The 12,151-nt window shown below is 44.1% G+C and overlaps 1 protein-coding gene across 7 annotated transcripts in view; it reads left to right on the forward strand.

Annotated features, from left to right (window-relative positions):
* adgrl1a (adhesion G protein-coupled receptor L1a) overlaps positions 1-12,151 on the forward strand; it is a 266,475-nt gene that overhangs the window by 31,185 nt on the left and 223,139 nt on the right. For 2 of the 7 annotated variants that reach the window (XM_061847086.1, XM_061847083.1), the window contains exon 3: positions 8,187-8,364. The exons of the other annotated variants lie outside the window; for them this stretch is intronic. The gene's annotated coding sequence lies outside the window, so the exon portion shown is untranslated. The remainder of the gene's footprint in view (positions 1-8,186; positions 8,365-12,151) is intronic. 7 annotated transcript variants of the gene reach the window in all.

Here is a 12,151-nt window from a genome sequence, read left to right on the forward strand (position 1 = left end):
CTTTGGAAAAACTATTTCATAGCTTGTTTCATATTAGGAATAACAAAGCAAATGCCAGAACCTAGGGAAAAAAAAAACAAACTAAACTTTTTTTCAAACAGTGTTTTTTTTTTTTTTTTTTTTTAATTTTCTTTTCATAGAAGTGAAACTGGATTAAAATCAGAATACAGATTTTGGCGGGAAAAAAAAAAAGCGATTTTAATTTTCAGGCTATATCGCCCGGTCTTCGTTTCTGTGTTGACAGTCATGGTTGAGAGCGATCACAGGCATGAGTAGTTAGTAAAAAAGGGTCCAACTGCTGTGGTATTTGGTCTGGGAAGGAAGTGTTTAGGTTGACTGTATCTACATTATTAGTCAAGCTCTGTTAGACCATGTAATAGCCTCACACCACAACAAGCAGTCACTTTTCCAAGAGAACGCTTCGGCCAGTGTGACATCCCAGTATGGATGGGATTCGTCGCACAGCGAAACACGCAGCATGTATGGCTCTGTGTAGTTTTTTTTTTTGGGGGAGTGTTTGCATAAGTGCTGATTATGCTCTTCCGAAGTCTTTAGCTCTACATATTTCCGCGCCTTCATCTCCTCGCCTCTCGTCGCCGCCACGCAGCTTGCCTCCGCGCTCTGCGCCTCAATTCGTCACACACTAGCTGCAAAATACCTCCGGTGGTGTTTGCATTCCCCCCCCCAAAAAAAAAAAAAAAAAGTAAAGAACAAGTTAACAGACTTCAAATCATCGGGAAAACAGACTTTTGGTGTAGCGTATCTTTGCGGGATGATCTCATAGTCATCAGGTTGTAAGGCAATCATAAAAACAGCCAAATGTTACGAATAATCTGTATTTTGATACAGAGATTACTGAGCTTGTTTCGCCCGTAAAACCGATTGTTCCGGATATTAAAAAAAAATCCATTGTCCGACATTAACGGCCAGCACGCAACAGGGTCAGGCCGAGACGACGCTTCAGATGCTGGCCAGTACAAATTTCATGAATAAATTCAATATGATAAACCATATAATGACAGGTGCTAAGCTAACTTGCTGTGATCTGGAGCTGTCCAGCTAGAACTCCTGAACCCTGTCTTCTCATGGTCTGGAGCCGCTCATCCACCTCCATGCTGGTGAATAATTTTATTCACCTCTCATCTTTTTCACACTTCTGACGGTTATAATTATCCCTATAGGAGGACGAGGATTGGCTAATCATGCGACACATCAAGCAAAAAGGGAAAAACAGGACGGCAAAGCCCTCCTAACTACGCCGATAACGTGAACTGTGAAACACCAGGATAAGTGCTTAGGTGGTCTGGTAAACCTTTAGCAGAAATCTGTCTGAAACCACAATAGAACAGAGACTACAACTGTGAACAGAAAATTAGTGTGTAGGGAGAAAATAACATAACAGTTACACAGCAAACATACATGTCCGGAAAAACAAAAATCAATCAGTACATTACGGCATACGTCAGCTCAAAAGTGTAGTATATAGTAGTATATTTGATATTGGCAGTTGTTTATTTTCATTCACACAAATTTTGCACTGTAGAATGCTAGGTTTTAATTTTGAGATCTGGACAATAAATGTCCCTCATCAACACCACACTGTACGTACCATGCAAATATGTCTCAGAATAGTTGAGCCGATCATAGATATGTAACCAAAAATCTCAAACGTTTAACACAACAGTTTGTCATGATCGTTAGAAACCTGTGTGTAGAGGCTTAGATCCACTCTGCAGCATAAGCACATGCACATTTGCGCGTGCAACCATCCAGTGTATTTATCCTTGTAATAAAGCGGCATTGTTCAAAGAGAAAAATGGAGCGAGTGAATCCACACATGGCCCCAGTGCCAGAGCATTTTATGTGGCATCTGTTTTCCATTCCTTTGCTGGGCACAAATAGCTGGAGCGGTGCCACTGCGACGCTGCGGCCAATCGGTCTCGGGCTGGGCTCGGGGTACTCAATCTGGTAGCTCACGAGGGATGTTTATCAATAAGCAACAGTTGAGCCCGGTTACTGGGTCAGCAGTGGTGGTACCATTTCTTGGTATCCTTCCAATATTCCATTACTTCTCTGATATGGATCCATTCTCCTGTCATTCATCGGTTTTTCCCCTCCCTCCTCGTTCCCGACAGTCTCTCTCTTGTTTCCACATTGGTAGTTATTGTGGTACCACTGGGATCTCATTAAGCCACTAACTTCAAATAAATAAGACAAACTACAGCGACGAAACAAGGCTTCTGTAAACTTTACATAGGGGGGGAAAAAAAAAAAGCGGGTCGTAAAGAGTTTTTTTACGTCCCCCCCCACGGTGAAACCTTTCTCTCGGTCGTCTTTGTCTTGCAGGCTGCGTCCGTCAATTCAATTAATTACAAACAGGCTTCACTGGCACGCACGCAGCATTTTAATTTTGCCAAGGACTTAGTGCAAAAAAAAACCCAAAAAAAAAAAACCACACACAAATCTAAACAAAAAAAAAACAGGCTGCCTCTTCGTGTCTTCCTCCCATTTCCTGCGAGACGTGGGAATGATGTCCGTCCATGTTGCCCATCTTGAGCGCCTTCAATCTTCTGTCCATCTGCAAGCGCTCCTAAATTGAGAAATCCGGTTTTGTTTGGTTCCCCATTAGAGAAGAAAAGATGCCAGATTTGATGAATTAGATTGTACGGCATCTACATCTCCTCATGTTTCCCCAAATGGGCCCTTATCCTTTCCTCTTCCGCTCCCTTTTTACATCCCCCGGGGTGGTGAGCGAGCCAAGACAAATCCAGCAGCGGCTATCAAATAAATGCGGGGCCGAGATGACCTACAGGTGCGTGGGAGTCGAGCTTCCAGGATTGGGGTCCCGGGCCGGGGGCGTCGCTGTGGGTCACAGAGAGGAGATGAGCAACCTGGGAAAATGTCTTATTATTGGAATCGATCAGCCTTGGAGGCATTGTACCAGCAGAGATCAGCGGGGGAGGGGGGCGACTGGTGCTGCAAGGACTACCACAGAGATCAGGAGGCGGCCAATTTCAGCCGAAGAAGGCGGGTAGTGGTGAGGGCCAGACGAAAGAGGGGGGAAAAAAATAGCAGGATAAAAGAAATCTTGATTTTTGACCCAGAGGGTATTGATTTTATTTATTCTTTCTTCTGAAACGGCTGTGTGCACACAGCTTGTTATTAGTTTAGATGAAAAGAACAGTTACATGTTGGACCGCGTACGTGTTGTAATAACACGCCTATATACACCTGACAAGGGGCACAGTGGATGATCTGTTCACCGTCATAAAACTTTTATTAACGGTATAGAAAACGTTTTAAGTGACACTTAAGCGGCCTGGACCTGTAAATGTGAGTAATTGCATGTGTGGCTCCACTACTTTGCGTTTCTTTAACGTGGGTGTGGCAAAGGTCCACTTTTTCCCATCCCGCGCTCGTTCCAGATTGCACAAGTACGATTCCCTAAACATGGACATTCATAACGGCAAGCAATTGTTTAGGTTCATACTTGTGCCAAACAAAATATCAGTACTAACGCCAACATTAGCACTGTAAACAAGCCAACGTTAGCCACGGTTGCTGTGTTGGTAGCATGAGTGTTACTATAGTATAAGATTGACCAGTTTGAACTTTTAGAATGTACAATCCAGTAAAAATAAAAAAAGAGGAGATGAAGCTACATTTTTATTCTTTTTCTTTCGGCTTGTCCCGTTAGGGGTCGCCGCGGCGTGTCATCTTTTTCCATCTAAGCCTATCTCGTGCATCCTCCCTCACAACAACCTCATCAACCTTTTCTTTGGTCTTCCTCTCGCTCTCTCTTCCTTGGTAGCTCCATCCTCGTCACCCTTCTACCAATTTCCTCACTTTCTCGCCTCTCAACATGTCCAAACCATCGAAGTCTGCTCTCTCGATAGAACCTTGTCTCCAAAACATCCAACTTTGTTCTGTCCCTCCAATGAGCTCATTTCTAATCCTATCCAACCTGCTCACTCCGAGCTATAACCTCAACGTCTTCATTTCTGCTACCTCCAGTTCTGCTTCCTGTTTCTTCAGGGCCACCGTCTCTTATCCGTCCATCATGGCCGGCCTCACCACTGTTTTATAGACTTTGCCACATAGAACACCAGACACCTTCTGCCAACTGTTCCATCCCACTTGGACCCATTTCTTCACTTCCTTACCACACTCACCATTGCTCTGTATTCTTGACCCCAATTATTTGAAGTCATCCAACCCTCGCCATCTCTTCCCCCTGGAGCTTCACTCTTCCTCCTCCTCCCCTCTCATTCACGCACATATATTCTGTTTTACTTCAGCTAATTTCCATTCCTCTCCTTTCCAGTGCGTACCTCAATCCATTCAGGAGATGAACCTACATTACAAGCAGAAATAATACTGCGTTGTTTCTGAATTCCTTCAGCTGTCTGAGGTCCTTTCGCTTTGCTTCTGTTTTCTAGTTTTGCCCGGTTGTTAATAAACAAGGGATGGGTACTTTTGTTTTCCAGAAGTGGATAAACAAAGCTCCTCCTTGACTGCCAACGACTCCAGGTTATACCCCGCCCCAGACAGCTAGCCGACTCTACCTCACCCATGATGCTAAGTAGGACAAACATTATCGATCACGGATGGACGGGTGGCCACACTTTTTGCATGGACAAGTGTTTGCGCTGCTTGACTTGGATCTGATTTGCGCATTTGGAACCGAGCGCATGTTTGTTGGGTTTAGTGTATCGGCGCGCACGATTCGGAGGCTCTGGCAGGTTTGGAGATGTTGGAATTAGGAGAAGATTAGAGCGGTGATTACACAATATCTCCGCTCTAATGATCCCAACTGTTTGCTCATCTTATCAACCACATTGCACCGGATTCCACGAGCGACGCTGTTTGAGAGATAACACATGGATTACATCTCAGTCCTCCAACTCAAACCAGTTCAGAACACCAGTTGGCGGGTGGGAAAAAGAAAACAACAACAAAAAAAGAAGCCTTTGGACTGCACGCCGACAGAAAATAGATGGACGTCCGCTACTGGAAATTCATGGCGGGTGACTCAGTTGGGTGACCTCCGGAGTCCGCACAAGCATTAGCCAGAGTGCTCATTGTTCATTGAGACAATACGCTGACCCCTCAGAGAGACCTCGGTGTACTGTGCAGCCGCAGCATATTACCTACGGTATATGGGAGCGGTGAGTGGTGCTAAGGTGTCCAATGTATTTTAATAGACCGCGCCGTGTAAGAGTACATTTTCTGGCTGTTGAGGGGAAGACATATGAGGTTATTAGTCTTCATGTGTGGTGTGTACATACAGCAGACCATACCCAGTGGGAGCCGGCTGGTTTCAGACACAGTAGTGGCCTTTGACTTGACTCTGAGCACGTGATGACAGGTGTGTGGTTTCAGTAGTCGGGATGTGAGCATTTGTTAGCTTCAATGGGAGGAGTCCAGCGAAGTGTCAATTTGTGTGTGCGTGTTTTGTTCCATGCTTCTATGCCACTCTGATCTCCCCATTACAAGGTCGATTAAGCCACTAATCCTCAAAATATACGCGTCCAACAGTACAGCACCCCCAAAAAATTCCTCACATGGAAAGAAAAAATGGAGGGATCTTCGCTGCCTTGTTGCTGCAAGCTTAAGCCAGACACCAAAGCTGGCTGCTACAGAGCATGAGCACGGGAATGTGTTTTACCGCCATCGCTACAAAGGCAGGAGATTAACGGGGACCTTAAATCCCGGTGAAGCAGCCACCCCGAGACGGACCTTTGGTCTCACGGAAAGGCCACAAATGCACAGTGGCGGAGACGCAGCGGGATCTGTACCAGGAAGGAAATTATTTATACCAAGTAATTGAGGTGCAGTACATTGGAGAAAAGAAGCAGATCCAGATTAAACTGTGGTGGCTCTCGGTTGCGGAAGCGCAGAGACGAACAATCCCAAACATGTCTGGAAAAAATATCACAACCCCCGTGTACGGTGGCCTTTAAAGCCGACATTTTGCAACCGCTTTCCGCCTCATTGTCCTGTAATAACTGACACTGAATTAGGGTATAACATCATCCAGCCAATATACGGCATTCAGAGGTGGCATCGGAGCCGTGAAATGTTCTCTGGCTGGCGTTCTGCGTAAAGGGCAGAGGCGGATAAATAACGCATTTTCCGTAATGGTCTGGTATGACTTATTTTTTGTGATCTTTGTGTGGGTGCGGGAAACAGCAATAACATCCCAGAAAATGATGTTTTTATTTATTTCCTTTAGATGGTAGTAATGTGGTGTGTGTCGCCATCCTCAGCTAGGTCTGAAATGTTTAAACTAACAACGTGTCAAAGCTTCACAGTTATTTTTTTTTTCTTCCCCACATTGGCTAATGCTACTGCAGACTCATGAACTACCCCATTTAGAAATACAAGACAGAGACTATCAAACGTTTTTGGAACATTTTACACTGAAAAAAAACAACAACAACTGTTAAATGTGTCCATTGCAAAGTACTAGTAACTATCGAACAGAAAGAGCAGAACGTCTAAGATTGCCAGAAGAAGGTACCTGTCATGAGCAAGGCTGGACCACAGCCAAGAGGGGCGTGGCCTGGCCACCGCTCTGGGCGGTGTCACCTCTGACACCTGTCACCGGCCACAGCTGTTTTCCAGGTGGACTCTAATTAGACCATGTATTTACCTTTGGCGTTTTGTCACTGGCGTTGCCAGTTCGTTGCCTTGTGTCAGTGCGTTGCGTTCACCGCCAGTTGGATTCTCCACCACTCGGAGTAAGTGTGGTGTTGAGCTATCCCCGTCACAGCGATTCTGTGCCCTTTGGTTAATCCCGACCTGTTAAGATTGAGAAGACTTTGCTGAATGTCTTTTTGGATCCTGCCGAGCCTAGCGTTTTTTTTGCCTCTGCCTTGTTTTGGACTGCTTTTTGGTGTCGACCAGCTTCCGAAATTAAACCACGTCTAACGTCATGTCCTCGTCTTGGAGTCCTGCATTTGGGTCCGCCCCTGCACCGTTGGTTCGTGATAGTACTCATGTTAGCTAATTTATACACTTACCACTGTTACTTGAAATCTATTGAAATTCCCCCACAAAGCTTTATTTTAGCCCTGTTTAAAAGGGTAATAAGCACGTTTTCTTGTTTCATAATGTGAAATCATTTTTTACTGACTGTGGAATATCGATTTAAATATTTCGATAGGTGCAGCCCAAACGCACCAGGTTTATGTCTCTGCACCTCTTTCTGCAGGGTCACTTCTGCACTGTTTACAAATGTTTCTTTACTTTTTGGACACTATTAATCCATTTATCAGGTCCTTATTTGGATTAATTATGTCCATATGACTCCGTTTTACTCATCTAACCAGTTACAAATGAGGCACTTCTTTGCAATCTATCTATAATACATAAGCCATCCATCCCTTGTGGTGTTTATGCTTGGCCAAGGAATTTTTTTTCCCCCTTCTTCTGGAAATCCCCCCCCCCCCCAATCAACCCACAGATAGAACTTTTCATATCATCCGCTAAGTGTACACTCAGATCCAGTAATTACCGACTCTTAACATATAGTATGCATCCCTCTCGTCCTGCTCTGCTCTCCGAATGCGGATATGGATGCATCTCCATAATCTCTAATTAAAAGTGCAGGTGGTGAGAATTGAGTCTCCACCCGGGAAGAGGACCAGAGCACCGCAGGCCTTGAAGTATTCTGCTTCCTCAGAGCTGAATTCCGCCCCCACCCCCCACACCCCTTCCCAACTGCACCCAATACCCTTTCCCTCCATCTACTGCCTAATTTGCCTTGATTCACTCAGAGCCATGATTTAGCCCTGAAGTGTTAATCATCTCTCTTCCTGTTTTTTTTTTTTTTTTTTATCCCATCCTCCCTCATTCTTTTCCTTCTTTTGCAAAGTTGGCGTACTTAACAGCTTGGAATCAGGTCACTCCCGTCTTGTCGTTGTAACCTTTTGTCGCAAGTTTCCCCATGTGAAATTAAAACCTTTGTTGGACGGATATTTTTTGATTTACTTTGATGTTCAACCCCCCCCCCCCATTTGGGTGATAATAGAAATAATCAGTTCAGAGGTCATGAAATGTTTGTTGGCTGTACAGTTTAACATTTTTGAATGAGTCATTTCCTAAATGCATCCAACTTTGTAAGCATTCTTACAAGTCACAAATGAGTAAACAACTTCATGACATAACTTTAACTTTGATAGAATTTGGTGCTGTCCGTTACTTCCGATCATCCTTGAGATGGTTCCACATCTTCACTGGAGTTGCGCTGCATTTGATGACACTAATTGGACTTGATGAGGAAAGCCAGCAAACCCGAAAGGACTGTGGACGCAAAGGGGAATGCCATCACCAGCGGGCGGAAACACAGCGCATCATAACGTAATAAGTTTATCCTCTTCTCACAATCTTTGTTTTAATAGCTCCACCGGTAGCGTCGTCAAACCCAGACTCCGTTCCAAAAAAAGCTCGTCTGTGGTCTGCGGTGCTCTCGCTCCTCTCGAAGGAGGCGGTTAATACAGTTGACCTCTATCCCTGCAGACAGTCGCCCGGTCATCTGTCATTGGCTGGTGCTTGTTGTGACACCAGGAAGTGACTTGGCCAAGATCTGTAAGCCTTATTGAACTATTGCACGTCCCGGGCTGTCTGGCCTCTATATGTCTTTATTTCCAGATACAAGCGGTTTCAATCAAAATAAATGTCCCCTTGTAATCATATATAACAGTTATATCAGATTATGATGACAAACCACAGAATTGCCAGTTCTGTGCTACATTAAAAGCCAACATATGGATGGTAATAAAACTAATTAGCATCTGGCTTCCTGTGGTAATTAGCGTGACGCAATGCAAGTGCAGACAGTTCATTTGTCCGGCTTACTTATCGCCCATAAAAGCGTAATTAGCCATGTTAAGGGCACAGGTGATGTATTGTACTGGCGCCGGCCAATCATTAATAATGGATGGATGTCACCTCTGCTGAAACTGCAGGGTGACAAAATCCGCCAGAGGTGGAAATGCATTCAAATTAAATCATCAGAGCACACCAAAATAGACCTCGCTAATGTTACTGCATCTCCCAATTTGCCTTTTTTTCCCCTCTATATCGGGAAAAAGCATCTGAAATTTACAAAACAAGAACAAAAACACCAAATCCCAACAACTAATACCAAAAACAAACTGTTGGCCCCTCCATTCAGTTCGTATCACTTGCACCAATTGTTTGCTCTCTGTTTTATCCAAACATATTTTCGATATGACACTTTAGCTATATTTGGGTATAGAATCTCTCTCTCTCTCTCTCTCTCTCTCTCTCTCTCTCTTTCTCTCTCTCTCTCTCTCTCTCTCTCTCTATATATATATATATATATATATATATATATTAATGTAAAGCAGGACTTGTTCATACGGACGAAGTAACGTAATGTACTGTAATTACACAGGCATTTGCCAGTTCGTTGCGTTGCGTTACCGAGTTGCCTTCATGCCTGTGGGGCTCTCCGCTTTTACGCGTAAATTAGAGTAACCTTAATCACAGCGATTCTGTGCCCTTTTTTGTTTGATCCTGTCCTGTTGAGGTGTTAGTTTGTCCCATAGTTATCGGACCTTGCTGCATGTCTTTTGGATCCCGCCGAGCCTCGCGTTTCTGTGCGTCTGCTACACTGAGTATGACCAAGTTCTCGAAATAAACCACATTGAACATTATGCTTCTGCCTCGAAGTCCTGCATTTAGGTCGGCCCCCGAACCGGAGGTTTGTGACACAGGACCACAGATTCTAACGCCACTTCGTATCAGTTTTATAGTTCATTGCGCGACCTTCGTATTCTCAAACCGTCGTATCTCGGTACCATCGTAAATTTAGCTTTAAGCTTTATCAAGCTCATTATCCGAACCCGGAGAGTCACAATTTGGTGTGTCAACATTTAAAACGTATCCTTATATGTTTCGATGGGCAATTAAATGTCACTTTATCCTTTATATGCGCAACCTTCTTCTATATTCAGCGAAACAGTTCCTCACGATGGCGGGCATATGGACAAAGAGCCAAAGATGGCAATATCTGATCATAGGCTTCATTCCCGTTGCAGTATGATTATCACGTCACATTTATCGGAATCAAAGATAAACATGTACTTATCTTTTATCTGAAGAGACTAGCCATAAAGCAAACAACCTTTTCACAAGTTTGGTTTCACATCATCGTTCCATCAACCCGTGGCGCAACACATTCGAAGATGGTCATGTGACGCTCTGCGAATAATAAGTCTGAAAATTAATTCCTACAAATAATGGATCTTTACTCGACTATCTACAGGCAGAACAATTAAATGCTCTTCCACTAGTGACATTTTTTGGGCCATGGCTTTTTTTTTTTTTTTTTTTTGTGTGCGCCTCGACTCAATGAGGCTGCGAAACACTGAATTTACATAAAATTATACAAATTATGATCGTTCCGGAAGGTTATGTCAAACAAGTAGCCCTCCCGCAGTAGACGGTACCGGAGAGGGCAAAGTCCTTCTATAAATGGAGACGTGAGCGTCTCATGAATATCGTTTGAACCTGTCCGCGCACTCTGAAGTTGTCAGGGTCAAACTGCACATGTGGGGGGGTGTTGCGGCGGGGGCCGATGGCCGGGATCCAGTGAAAAGATTAGTGAAAACCAGAGGCATCCTAATTAAATCAGAGCGTTTTTTTTAATTTCATCTTTTAAGAATGCTTTTCATTGGATCGGTTTATTGTCGTTGAAGCTCGCCTGTCGGAGCGCCGATTCGTATGCAAAAAAAAAAAAAAAAAACCCGGAGCTCCGCAAACCATTCAAGCCGGCTTTTAATCTTGCGCCTCCTTGTAAATGTTTGGCCTTGGCCCAGACAAACGGAGACAACCGGAACCGTCCACTGAAGCCGCTGTGCGCTTCCACGTATTTCGATTATTTAATCGTCAGAAAAAGTGTGAGTCGCTACCGGGTGTCCTATATTTTATTTCCATTTTTTTTGCTCAGCTTTATTTCACTGGGTGAGGCTTCATTTTTAACAGCCCCCCTCCCACCTCTACCCTTGTAGGATGCCTTCATCCCACAACATAATGACACAGGTGCAATTTCCAAGAAACCTTTGACTCTTGTTTTGTTGTGAGTCACAGATGAATTCCTCTCCTCACAGTCATTCCATTCCCGATAATGCCTCACGTGCTAGTATTGGACCATCTTGTAGGAAAATGTGTGGAACGAGAGAGCATTTTGTCCAATTTGTCAGTGAATCCTTCGACATACAGCGCAGTCAGATCTAATTATGACACTTTGCAATGAAGTGACTCAGAATAAAACGTTATTTTTCTTCACTGGACCGGTTTATTCTAGTTGCGCTGTGGCGTATGATGACCAAAATCAAAAATGTTCACCATAATTATAAAAGTTAATCGATGTAAGAGGTATATTATAATGGCATCTAAGCATGCGCCTTTATTAAAGACAAATGAAGACTGTAAGCAGAGCAGAAAAACTCATTGTAAATGGACATTTTAAGAGCCCAATAAAATCAAATGGGATGAATTATTCAATTCAAGTGTTCTCCCCCCCCCTCCCCCCACCTCGCCATTTATACAGCCTGCACCTGCAAAAGAGAGCAACAGCGTCAGTGATTGAAAGGCAGAGGAGGAGGAGGGTGGGGGGGTAGAAGGAATGAATGGTGTGCTACAGTGAGCCGGTCCCTCGGGGCTACATTAAGTGAACACTTCTTTTGTGTGTAGGTGTATGATGTCCCTTGTTATAAAAAAAAAAAAAAAAAAAGAAAAAAAATCGCTAGCCTCGCTTCTATAGCAACATGGCTCGGCGCGTCGACATGTAAACTGGGTTCTGCCGGCTTCCTGATCGCCGCCGTCCTCGAGAGCTCCCGCACTCCTTCTGTTAACCAAAATAATAACACTCAACTCGAGCCGCTGTTATTTTTTTTTTCTTCTTTCCTGCGTTGATATTAACCTGGACTTGAACTTAGTTGATCAGGAAAGTAGTCGCAGCGCTTCTCTTTGTCCCCCAGTTTTATGAGTCTGTATTTTATTTTTTTCAATTTTATGACACGGTAGCTCATGGGCCGCCAATTACGGCTGTTTGTGGGGTGGACAGACAAAATCCACTCCTGGCATGCAATATCTCCAAAAGTCAGACAAAATTCTC

Source organism: Syngnathoides biaculeatus, chromosome 16 (genome assembly GCF_019802595.1).
Source record: "Syngnathoides biaculeatus isolate LvHL_M chromosome 16, ASM1980259v1, whole genome shotgun sequence".
Taxonomy (NCBI): Eukaryota; Metazoa; Chordata; class Actinopteri; order Syngnathiformes; family Syngnathidae; genus Syngnathoides; species Syngnathoides biaculeatus.